The sequence below is a fragment of the Plecotus auritus genome (genome assembly GCF_963455305.1).
Source record: "Plecotus auritus genome assembly, chromosome: 9".
NCBI classification, from domain to species: domain Eukaryota; kingdom Metazoa; phylum Chordata; class Mammalia; order Chiroptera; family Vespertilionidae; genus Plecotus; species Plecotus auritus.
This window is the reverse complement of record NC_137783.1, coordinates 27035600-27043989: the sequence shown is the minus strand read 5'-3', so window position 1 is coordinate 27043989 and position 8390 is coordinate 27035600.

The window sequence follows — 8390 nt, the reverse complement described above, 5'->3', positions numbered from 1 at the left end:
TTCCTGTCCTCACTAGGACACGTGAACCCTAATCAGAGAAAAGCAGAGATGCTGAAGGAGCATGAGTCAGTCTCCGCCTCCCTAAGGTATTGACAGAAATAAAATACCAGAATAGAACCGGCAAGCCTCTCCTCTTTATAGCCATGCAGCTTAGAAAGGCTAAGAAACCTTCTCAGATTCTGTATGGAATAAGGGAAGGCAGGAAGGCAGGAAGGCAGGAAGGCAGGAAGGCAGGAAGGCAGGAAGGCAGGAAGGCAGGAAGGCAGGAAGGCAGGAAGGAAGGAAGGAAGGAAGGAAGGAAGGAAGGAAGGAAGGAACTTACCTATGCCCTAAAACACCTGACAGCCAATTGTATGTTCTCATAGATCTGAATAATATAATTTAAGAATTTTATTTTCTATAATCTCTGTGGAAGCAATTTATTTAGACATGCATGGCATTATCAATTGATTTAAAACATAACTTCCCTCTGGTATCTGAAAAGAGGATGAATCTTGAAGAGATGATAGCAAGAGAAATTAGAAATGTAAGCCGACATATTGTTCAGTGTCACGCTAGCGCTGGGAACTGAGAACTCTTTCGCTCATGGGTGGCAGCAAAGGCTGGCTAGGGCAGCCCTGCTCATGAACTAAAGAAAGAGCTTCATAACTGGCCTCTCCACTGAGCACCCCAAAATCTCTACATCTATAGTCAACGGGTGCCATCCAGAACCAATGGATACCTGTCTGTCACAACTAATGGAAGGGTTCTTTAATACAGGCCTTTATAGAGATGCCAACAATTTTATCAGAATAACTGATCCCAACTTGTACAGGATCCATGTGCAGTTTGTAATATAGTTAACTTAAGCACATGAACATGCAGAAGATATTTAAGGGGGTTCCCCCCCCAAAAAAAAGAGATGATCTCTAGCTCTTGGATCATGTTCCTGTTATGATTCATTTTACAGCATAAAGGAAGGTTTCATTTCTTAGCTTTTGGGTAAAAGCATAACTCTCAGATTGAGTTTGAGCTGCAAACAGCCTCCCCCATGAATGTCAGCGCATTACATGCATAACTGTCGACTCATCGTTCTCATTAATCAGGAAGGCTCACTATGCATGTCTTAAGAGCTACAAGCAAAACAAGAATTTCCAGGGAAAACGATCCGTTTAGTATACCTAACGACACCTTTGCTGGGGGCGTCTCTAAAAACAGCTGAGGAAATGAGCTTGAGACACATTGCCAATAATATTCAATTGGGCAAATATTTCCTTTAGTTGAATTTTCATATTTTTTTATCTTTTTATCTCTTCAGCTAAGTGAACAATGTGTCAGAAAATAATTAGGCATCATAGACACCATGAAGTTATTCATCTTCAGAGCTCTGCCTGGCAATTTGATAAGGTGTCAAGACAATTTTAGTATCTTAATATCCTTTGTACAGCAATCATTTAAATAATTGAAACGAATTTTCTAAGTCATATCCCCCCTATTAATTCATAATTATCCCATCAATTGAAGTACTTTCCTGTAACCTCAACCATAATATAATAAGTGCTTTAATCAGATAAGTTTAAGGTTTAATCAACTCAGACTTCTATGTCTATAGAAATGTTTTAGCAATCTAAATTAAAATCACATCCGATAATTCGCTCACTCCTCTCAGTGGTATTTGGTGGTTCAAGGAGAGACTCATGTCATGGGGTTGGCACTCAATGGCTTTGTACTGTATTAAGCAAAAGTCATTTTCTTTAAGCATAACATAAAGTACATTTTAATATCACTATAGATTTCCGTATCGAAAGAGGAAGACACAGTAAATTTACTGTATAAACTCGAACAGAATTGTCCAGTGTTATTCTTTCACCACCATATTTTAAGGATATGAATTTGTTTGCTTAAAAGCCATCTGTTAAAATTATAGTGCTCGTGTTTTGAAGGACTCAATTTCATTAGAGTCCATGGTGGCATAGTCAGGTAAGTATATGCAAATTGTGCTTTGGTTAATAATCCACTCTGTTGTAAAAATCCAATTAGAGTACTAGTATGTATATTCTTTATTCACACACACACACATACACACACACACACATTCAGGTCTGCAGAGTTAGTGGAGGTAAACATCTATGAACTCGGGAAGCCACTGCGGCAGTCTCTCCGTACGCAGTGATATCAAATACTGTGGATTGATTCATGCTTTTCCTACTTATACATTCTATTGACATTTGAAAAATGCAGAAAATTATAAGGAAAGGGATCAGAATAATCTTTAAGCTCCACTTAATATTAAAAATGTACTTACCATTAACATTTTAAAGGTAAAAATTACCTGTAATGTCAATATCCACTTTTGATATGCATGCATACAGATATATGTACATGTACATACATATGTAAGGACTTACATACAGACATTTTTTAATTGGAATTTTACTTCCATACATGCAGCTTGTTATCTGGAGTTTTACACTCGAAATTGTGCCATTCGTTTTCTTTTCACATTATTAACTATATTTCTACGGCACATTTATTGGAAATGGCTATAAAATATTCCCATTAGACCATAAGCTCCATGAGCATAGGAACTAAGTCTATCTTGTTTGTATAACCAGTAACAAGTATATGATAATTTAACCATTTTCCTGTTGCTTGATGTTTAGGCAGTTTCCGAATTTTCACTGCTATAAATGTTATGATATTATTAATGCATAAACTTTCCCAGACTTTCCCTTTTGCCCCTTTTCCATCTCTCTCCCACCCTCCCAGGGTAGTTCTACTGTGCCTGATGATTCTTTGAGCTTTTGCGATGCAGATTTGGAAGGAAAGAGGTGAAGCTGAAGTTGAAGCTGAAGAACAAGAGGGATGTGAGCTGGGACTGGAGAGGGATTGTCTGAGAATTTTGGAGAACAAAATGTGGGCATAGTTATGTGAGGGAATTAGATTAGAGACGATTAAAAAAATATTGCAGTGGTCTATGTAATCTCCTTACTGTGGCTTTTATTTTTTTATGTTAATCCTCATCTGAGGATATTTTCCCATTGATTTTTTAGAGAGAGTGAAAGGGACGGGGAGAGACAGAGAGAGAGAAACATCAATGTGAGAGAGACACATCAATTGGTTGCCTCCCACACAGCCCTGACCAAGGCTCTATGTGACTGGAATTGAATGAATCCGGAACCCTTCGGTCCGCAGGTCGATGCTCTATCCCCTGAGCCAAACTGGCTAGGACCTTACTGTGTCTTTTAAATACAAGAATAGAAATTGAAGTGGAACCAGGTTTGTTGCCTGCCCAACATTCATCCTTGAGTATTAGGGCAATCTAACTGCTGACACAGACCATCTCCCAAATCTTAGTTATTTGATTAACCTCATTAACATTTATTTCTCTCTCATGTCATGTCCCATGGGGTTTTCAGCGAGTGGCCTTCATGTGGTGATGTAAAAACTCAGCTCCTTCCAGGCAGTGGATCTGACATCTGCCAGGTTTGAGTCCTGCACTGGTCCTTCCACATCCTGCCTGAAGATGGAAAACAGAGAGCACAGATAACTACAGGAGTTTTCATGGGCCACAGTCTAGTGTTAAATTTAGATTGACGAGGAAATCCTTACAGAAATTCTAGATCCAGTTTGTACTCTCCTAGAACGCTATACCCTGGGCTGCAGGAAGGTGGGGAAAGTGTGGCTGTATCATGAGGGCAGGCTTCTGCTGCTGATTTGATTTGGGTTGTGGTCCATCCAGATCTTGGTTTCAGAGGTAACCTTCCCTTGTCCCAATCTTTCTTATTCTTGTCTCTCTCCCACACTGTGATGTTTCCTAGCTTCCATGAAGCACTAGTCCCCTAGAGCTCTGCCCACGTAAGTCAGCTCATTTGATCTTGCTGTTGCATGAAGACAAATTCTTTCAGAGGGCTGGTCTGTCTTCTTGGTGTAAGAAAGGAAATAGGAAATTTGGGAATATAGATATTCGTGTATCTCAAAAAGGAAATAGAAAAAAATAATTTTTAATTTCCTAAAAGAAAATATTTTTGAGCCCTTCATACCTAGTTCTTATACAATAATATCCAACTGTAAAATTGGATTAGCTGGCATCAATAGATAAAATTTACCTCAGGTGTAGCCAACTCAAGCAAGCATTTTATTGTTCTTGTCCAACTTGATGTGCTGCTTGGAAAATACATTCTTTATCAAAATATTAGCATAAAATGTTTAATTAGTATTTAACACAAAATATAATATATATTTAAAGTATAAGCAAAAAATTAACTGAAAATAAGAATTTTAACAGAGCAATACAAAAGCATGAGTAAACATTTTTAACCAAATTAGATTGAAAATTCTTTCTTAGCTTGAAACCAAAGCCAGAAGAAAATGAGAAAGTTTTTTAAAAACCACCTATAAAAAAAAACAAAAAACAAAAAAAACAGTAGGACAGGAGAGGGGGTTGCGGGACTAGGTGAAAAAGGTATTAAGAAGTACAAATAGGTAGTTACAAAATAGTCATGGAGATGTAAGGTACCACATAGGGAATATCCTATCTAATAAAGACAGAATATGCAAATTGACCGTAACTCCATGACAAAGATGGCTGTGCCCACAGCCAATAGGGAGGGAATATGCAAATTGAGGCAACAAGGCAAGAGGCAGAAAGCGGCTCCAGGCCGGAGTGAAGGCAGTGCCATCAGCCAGGGGAAGGAAGGCCTATTCTTGCACGAATCTTTGTGCATCGGGCCTCTAGTAGTCAATAATATTGTAAAAACTACTTATGGTGCCAGATGGGTACTGGAAATATCAGGGGTGCAGGGACACTTTGTAATGTGTAGGATTGTCTAACTACTATGCTATAAATCCGAAATAAATACAAAATAATATCGAATGTAAACTGTTAAAAAAAACAACAACCTGGTAGGGTCATTTTGTAAATAAATTTTAAAACCTTACAGGGAATAAGTTTTTACCTACTGAACCCTGGAACAGTTTAAAGAAAAAGGAATATTCCAAATACATGTAACAAGCAACATGATGCTATTGCCAATGCTAACTACAAAAAGGAAGCTCCTGACTAATCTCACTTATGAATATTGAAGAAAAAAATCTAAACAAAATATTAGGAAATAGAACTAAATGAGACACTGATAGGATAGTAAGTCACGAATAAGTGCAATTCATTCAAGACTGTAAAAGTAATTTGATATTAATAAATAAATAAATATAATATACTCTCTTAGCTATAAAAACCTATATTTAATTCTAAATCTATTTCTGATTTTTTTAAACTATGATATAGAATTGAATGGTTGTTGCCTGAATAGTATAAAACAATACATATTGTAAATCTAAGGCCAGGATTATGTTTAAAGGATAAATAATGGAAGTATTTCCATCAAAGTGAGAAATAAAGATAAGGATATCTTAGATTATCACAATTATTTACTACTAGAGGCCTGGTGCATGAAATTCGTGCACAGGTAGGGTCCCCAGGCCTGGCTGGCAATCAGGGCCAATCTGTGGGGCAACTGGCAGGGCAATCGGGGGGCCTCACTGGCACCTGCCTTGGCTGGCCTGGTGCCGACTGCTCACCAGTCTGCCCCTCACCGCTGCTGGTCGCCTCCCTCTGTGGGATGACCGGCGGGGTGATCGGGGGGGCCCCCGCTGGCACCCACCTTGGCTGGCCTGGGGCCTGAGGGCTGGGGGCAGCTCCTGCATTGAACATCTGCCCCCTGGTGGTCAGTGTGCATCATAGTGACCAGTCGTTCTGCCGTTCGGTCAATTTGCATATTAGGCTTTTATTATATAGGATTGTTCTGAACGCTCAAAACAATGCAGTTAATCGAGAAAATGAAATAAGGGAGGATGCAAAATTATCATAATTTCCAGCTAATAGAATTTTATATCTGTGAACCCCAGGAAAACAAATGGCAAAACATTTGGAACTATTCAGAGAATCAGGTAGTTCATTTCAAAATGTACACACAGAAACGCAATTGGTCTTTTCACACACCAAAGATAAGTAGTAAGAAAACTGCCACATTTGCCAAAACCGGTTTGGCTCAGTGGATAGAGCGTCGGCCTGTGGACTGAAAGGTCCCGGGTTCGATTCCGGTCAAGGGCACGTAACTTGGTTGCGGGCACATCCCCAGTAGGGGGTGTGCAGGAGGCAGCTGATCGATGTTTCTCTCTCATCGATGTTTCTCTCTGTCCCTCTTCCTTCCTCTCTGTAAAAAATCAATAAAATATATTAAAAAAAAAAAAACAAAAAACTGCCACATTTACAATAGCAACTAACAACAAAACAAATAGTGGGAAAAACTAAAAAGAAACATGCAGTGATAAAAATTACAAAACTCTACCAAGAAATATAAAAGAATTATTGAATAAATAAAAAGACATACCTTGTTTCTGGACAGAAAGATTTGGTACTATAAAGATGTCAACTCTCTTTAAAATAGACTATAAACTGCATGTAATCCCAATCCCAATTCTAAAAGGATTATTTTAGAATTTAACAACAATTACCTTAAAATTGATCTGCAAACACCATAACAAAAGTTCTGGAGGGATGGAAGGGAAGGCACACACACTTTCCCTATTATATAGTAGCATCTTGCATTGAACAATAACAACAGTAACAACATGGATAGTGTTGGCATAGGAAAAAAAAAAAGACTACCAAGGGGCAGTGTAGAAAATCCCAGAAATAAACTCAAGTATTATGAGAATTTTGTATGTAATAAATTTGGCATTTCAATGTTAGTCACTAAATAATTTGTGGCAACTGGCTAGTTGCTTTAGGAGAAAAAATAAATTTCATTAAATTCGTTAAACTTTTAATAAATATAAACAGTAACAAAATATGAGTAAACACTCTTAGTAATAAAACTGGAATAAGTTTCTTTTTTAAAATTTTTTATTGATTTTAGGGAGAGGAAGAGACAGAGAGAGAGAGAAACATCGATGTGAGAGAGAAACATCAATTGGTTGCCTCCCTCACCCTCACTGACCCACTATCAAACCCACAAACTAGGTATGTGCCCTGACAGGGAATTGAACCCACCTCCTCCTGGTGTATGGGATGGTGTTCCAACCAACAGAGCTACATCAGCCAGGGCTGGAATAAGTCTTTATGAATTTGACACCAAGCCAGAAACCATAGAAAAAAATAAATTTTCATAGAAATTAAGTATTTCCTGGCATCAAAAACAAAGTACCACATTTATAGAAGCTTGAAAGACTTAGGAAAACTATTTAGTAACACACATGATGGAAAGAATTACTACTGCTGTAGAAAGAGCTCTTACAAACTAATCATAAAAAAGAAAATGGCTAAATGTGCCAAATCATAAAAGAAGTAAAATAGACAAAAAAAAATATGAAGACCTGGCCAGTTTTGTGATTTTCTAAAATAACAACAACAAAAAATAAATATTTTAAGCCATAAGACTGGCATCAGATGAATAAGAAAAACCAAACGTTAGTGTAGGGCAGTGGTCGGCAAACTGCGGCTCATGAGCTGCAGTTTGCTGCTCTGTTGACTAATGAGTTTGCTGACCACTGACCTAGACTCTGGACTCCAATAATCACAGGCTGTTATTATTCCTTGTGATTAAGCCCCTATCCCAGTGGTCAGCAAACACATTAGTCAACAGAGCAGCAAACTGAGACAGTAGGGGAAGCAAATTGTTACCTCTGCTCTCCTAAGGACCTGAGAAACAGATTAACAGGAGAAAAGCACATACATTTATATTGAATTTTACATGACACAGGAGCCCTTATCTATAACAATAAAAGCATAATATGCTAATTAGTCCGGACAGCCAAACAGTAGAACAACCATCAGGACGACCTTCCCTATGACCTTCTGGACAACCTTTCAGACAAAGCCGGGGCTGTGAGGGCTGAGCCTCTTGCACAAATTTCGTGCATTGGGCCTCCAGTAAGAAATAAAGACCCAAAGAAATGGATGTTTATGTTCGCTTGTCTTTGTTTGTTTACTGTATACAGAGCATTGTCTTTGAAAAATATTAGCAGGAGTTATTTGAAGACTAGGCTTAATATGTCTTCCTCCAAAGACGAGTTACATTTCATTCTTCCAGGTGCTGGAAGTATTATAAGTCACTCTGAACCACCTCAAATAAAATTAAGAAGTCCGGGGTTCCCTAGACCACAAGAAAGTCCATCTCCCCTTTTCTCCCTTCCCACCAATTCAAGGCAACGGCCTCTGGAGAGACCTAGGGGTTGAAATGGGAATTGAAGTATGGGTGAGACTGAGAGTGAGGTAGGTTTAGTTATGGATCTTTACCCTGGAGATACCTCAGTCCTTTAATGTCTGAGCTTAATGTGTGTAGGGGCATCTCTTATTAGACTCCCCTTGTTGGAGATCCTTTCATTTGTCTTTGCTGCTGTTAATCCTT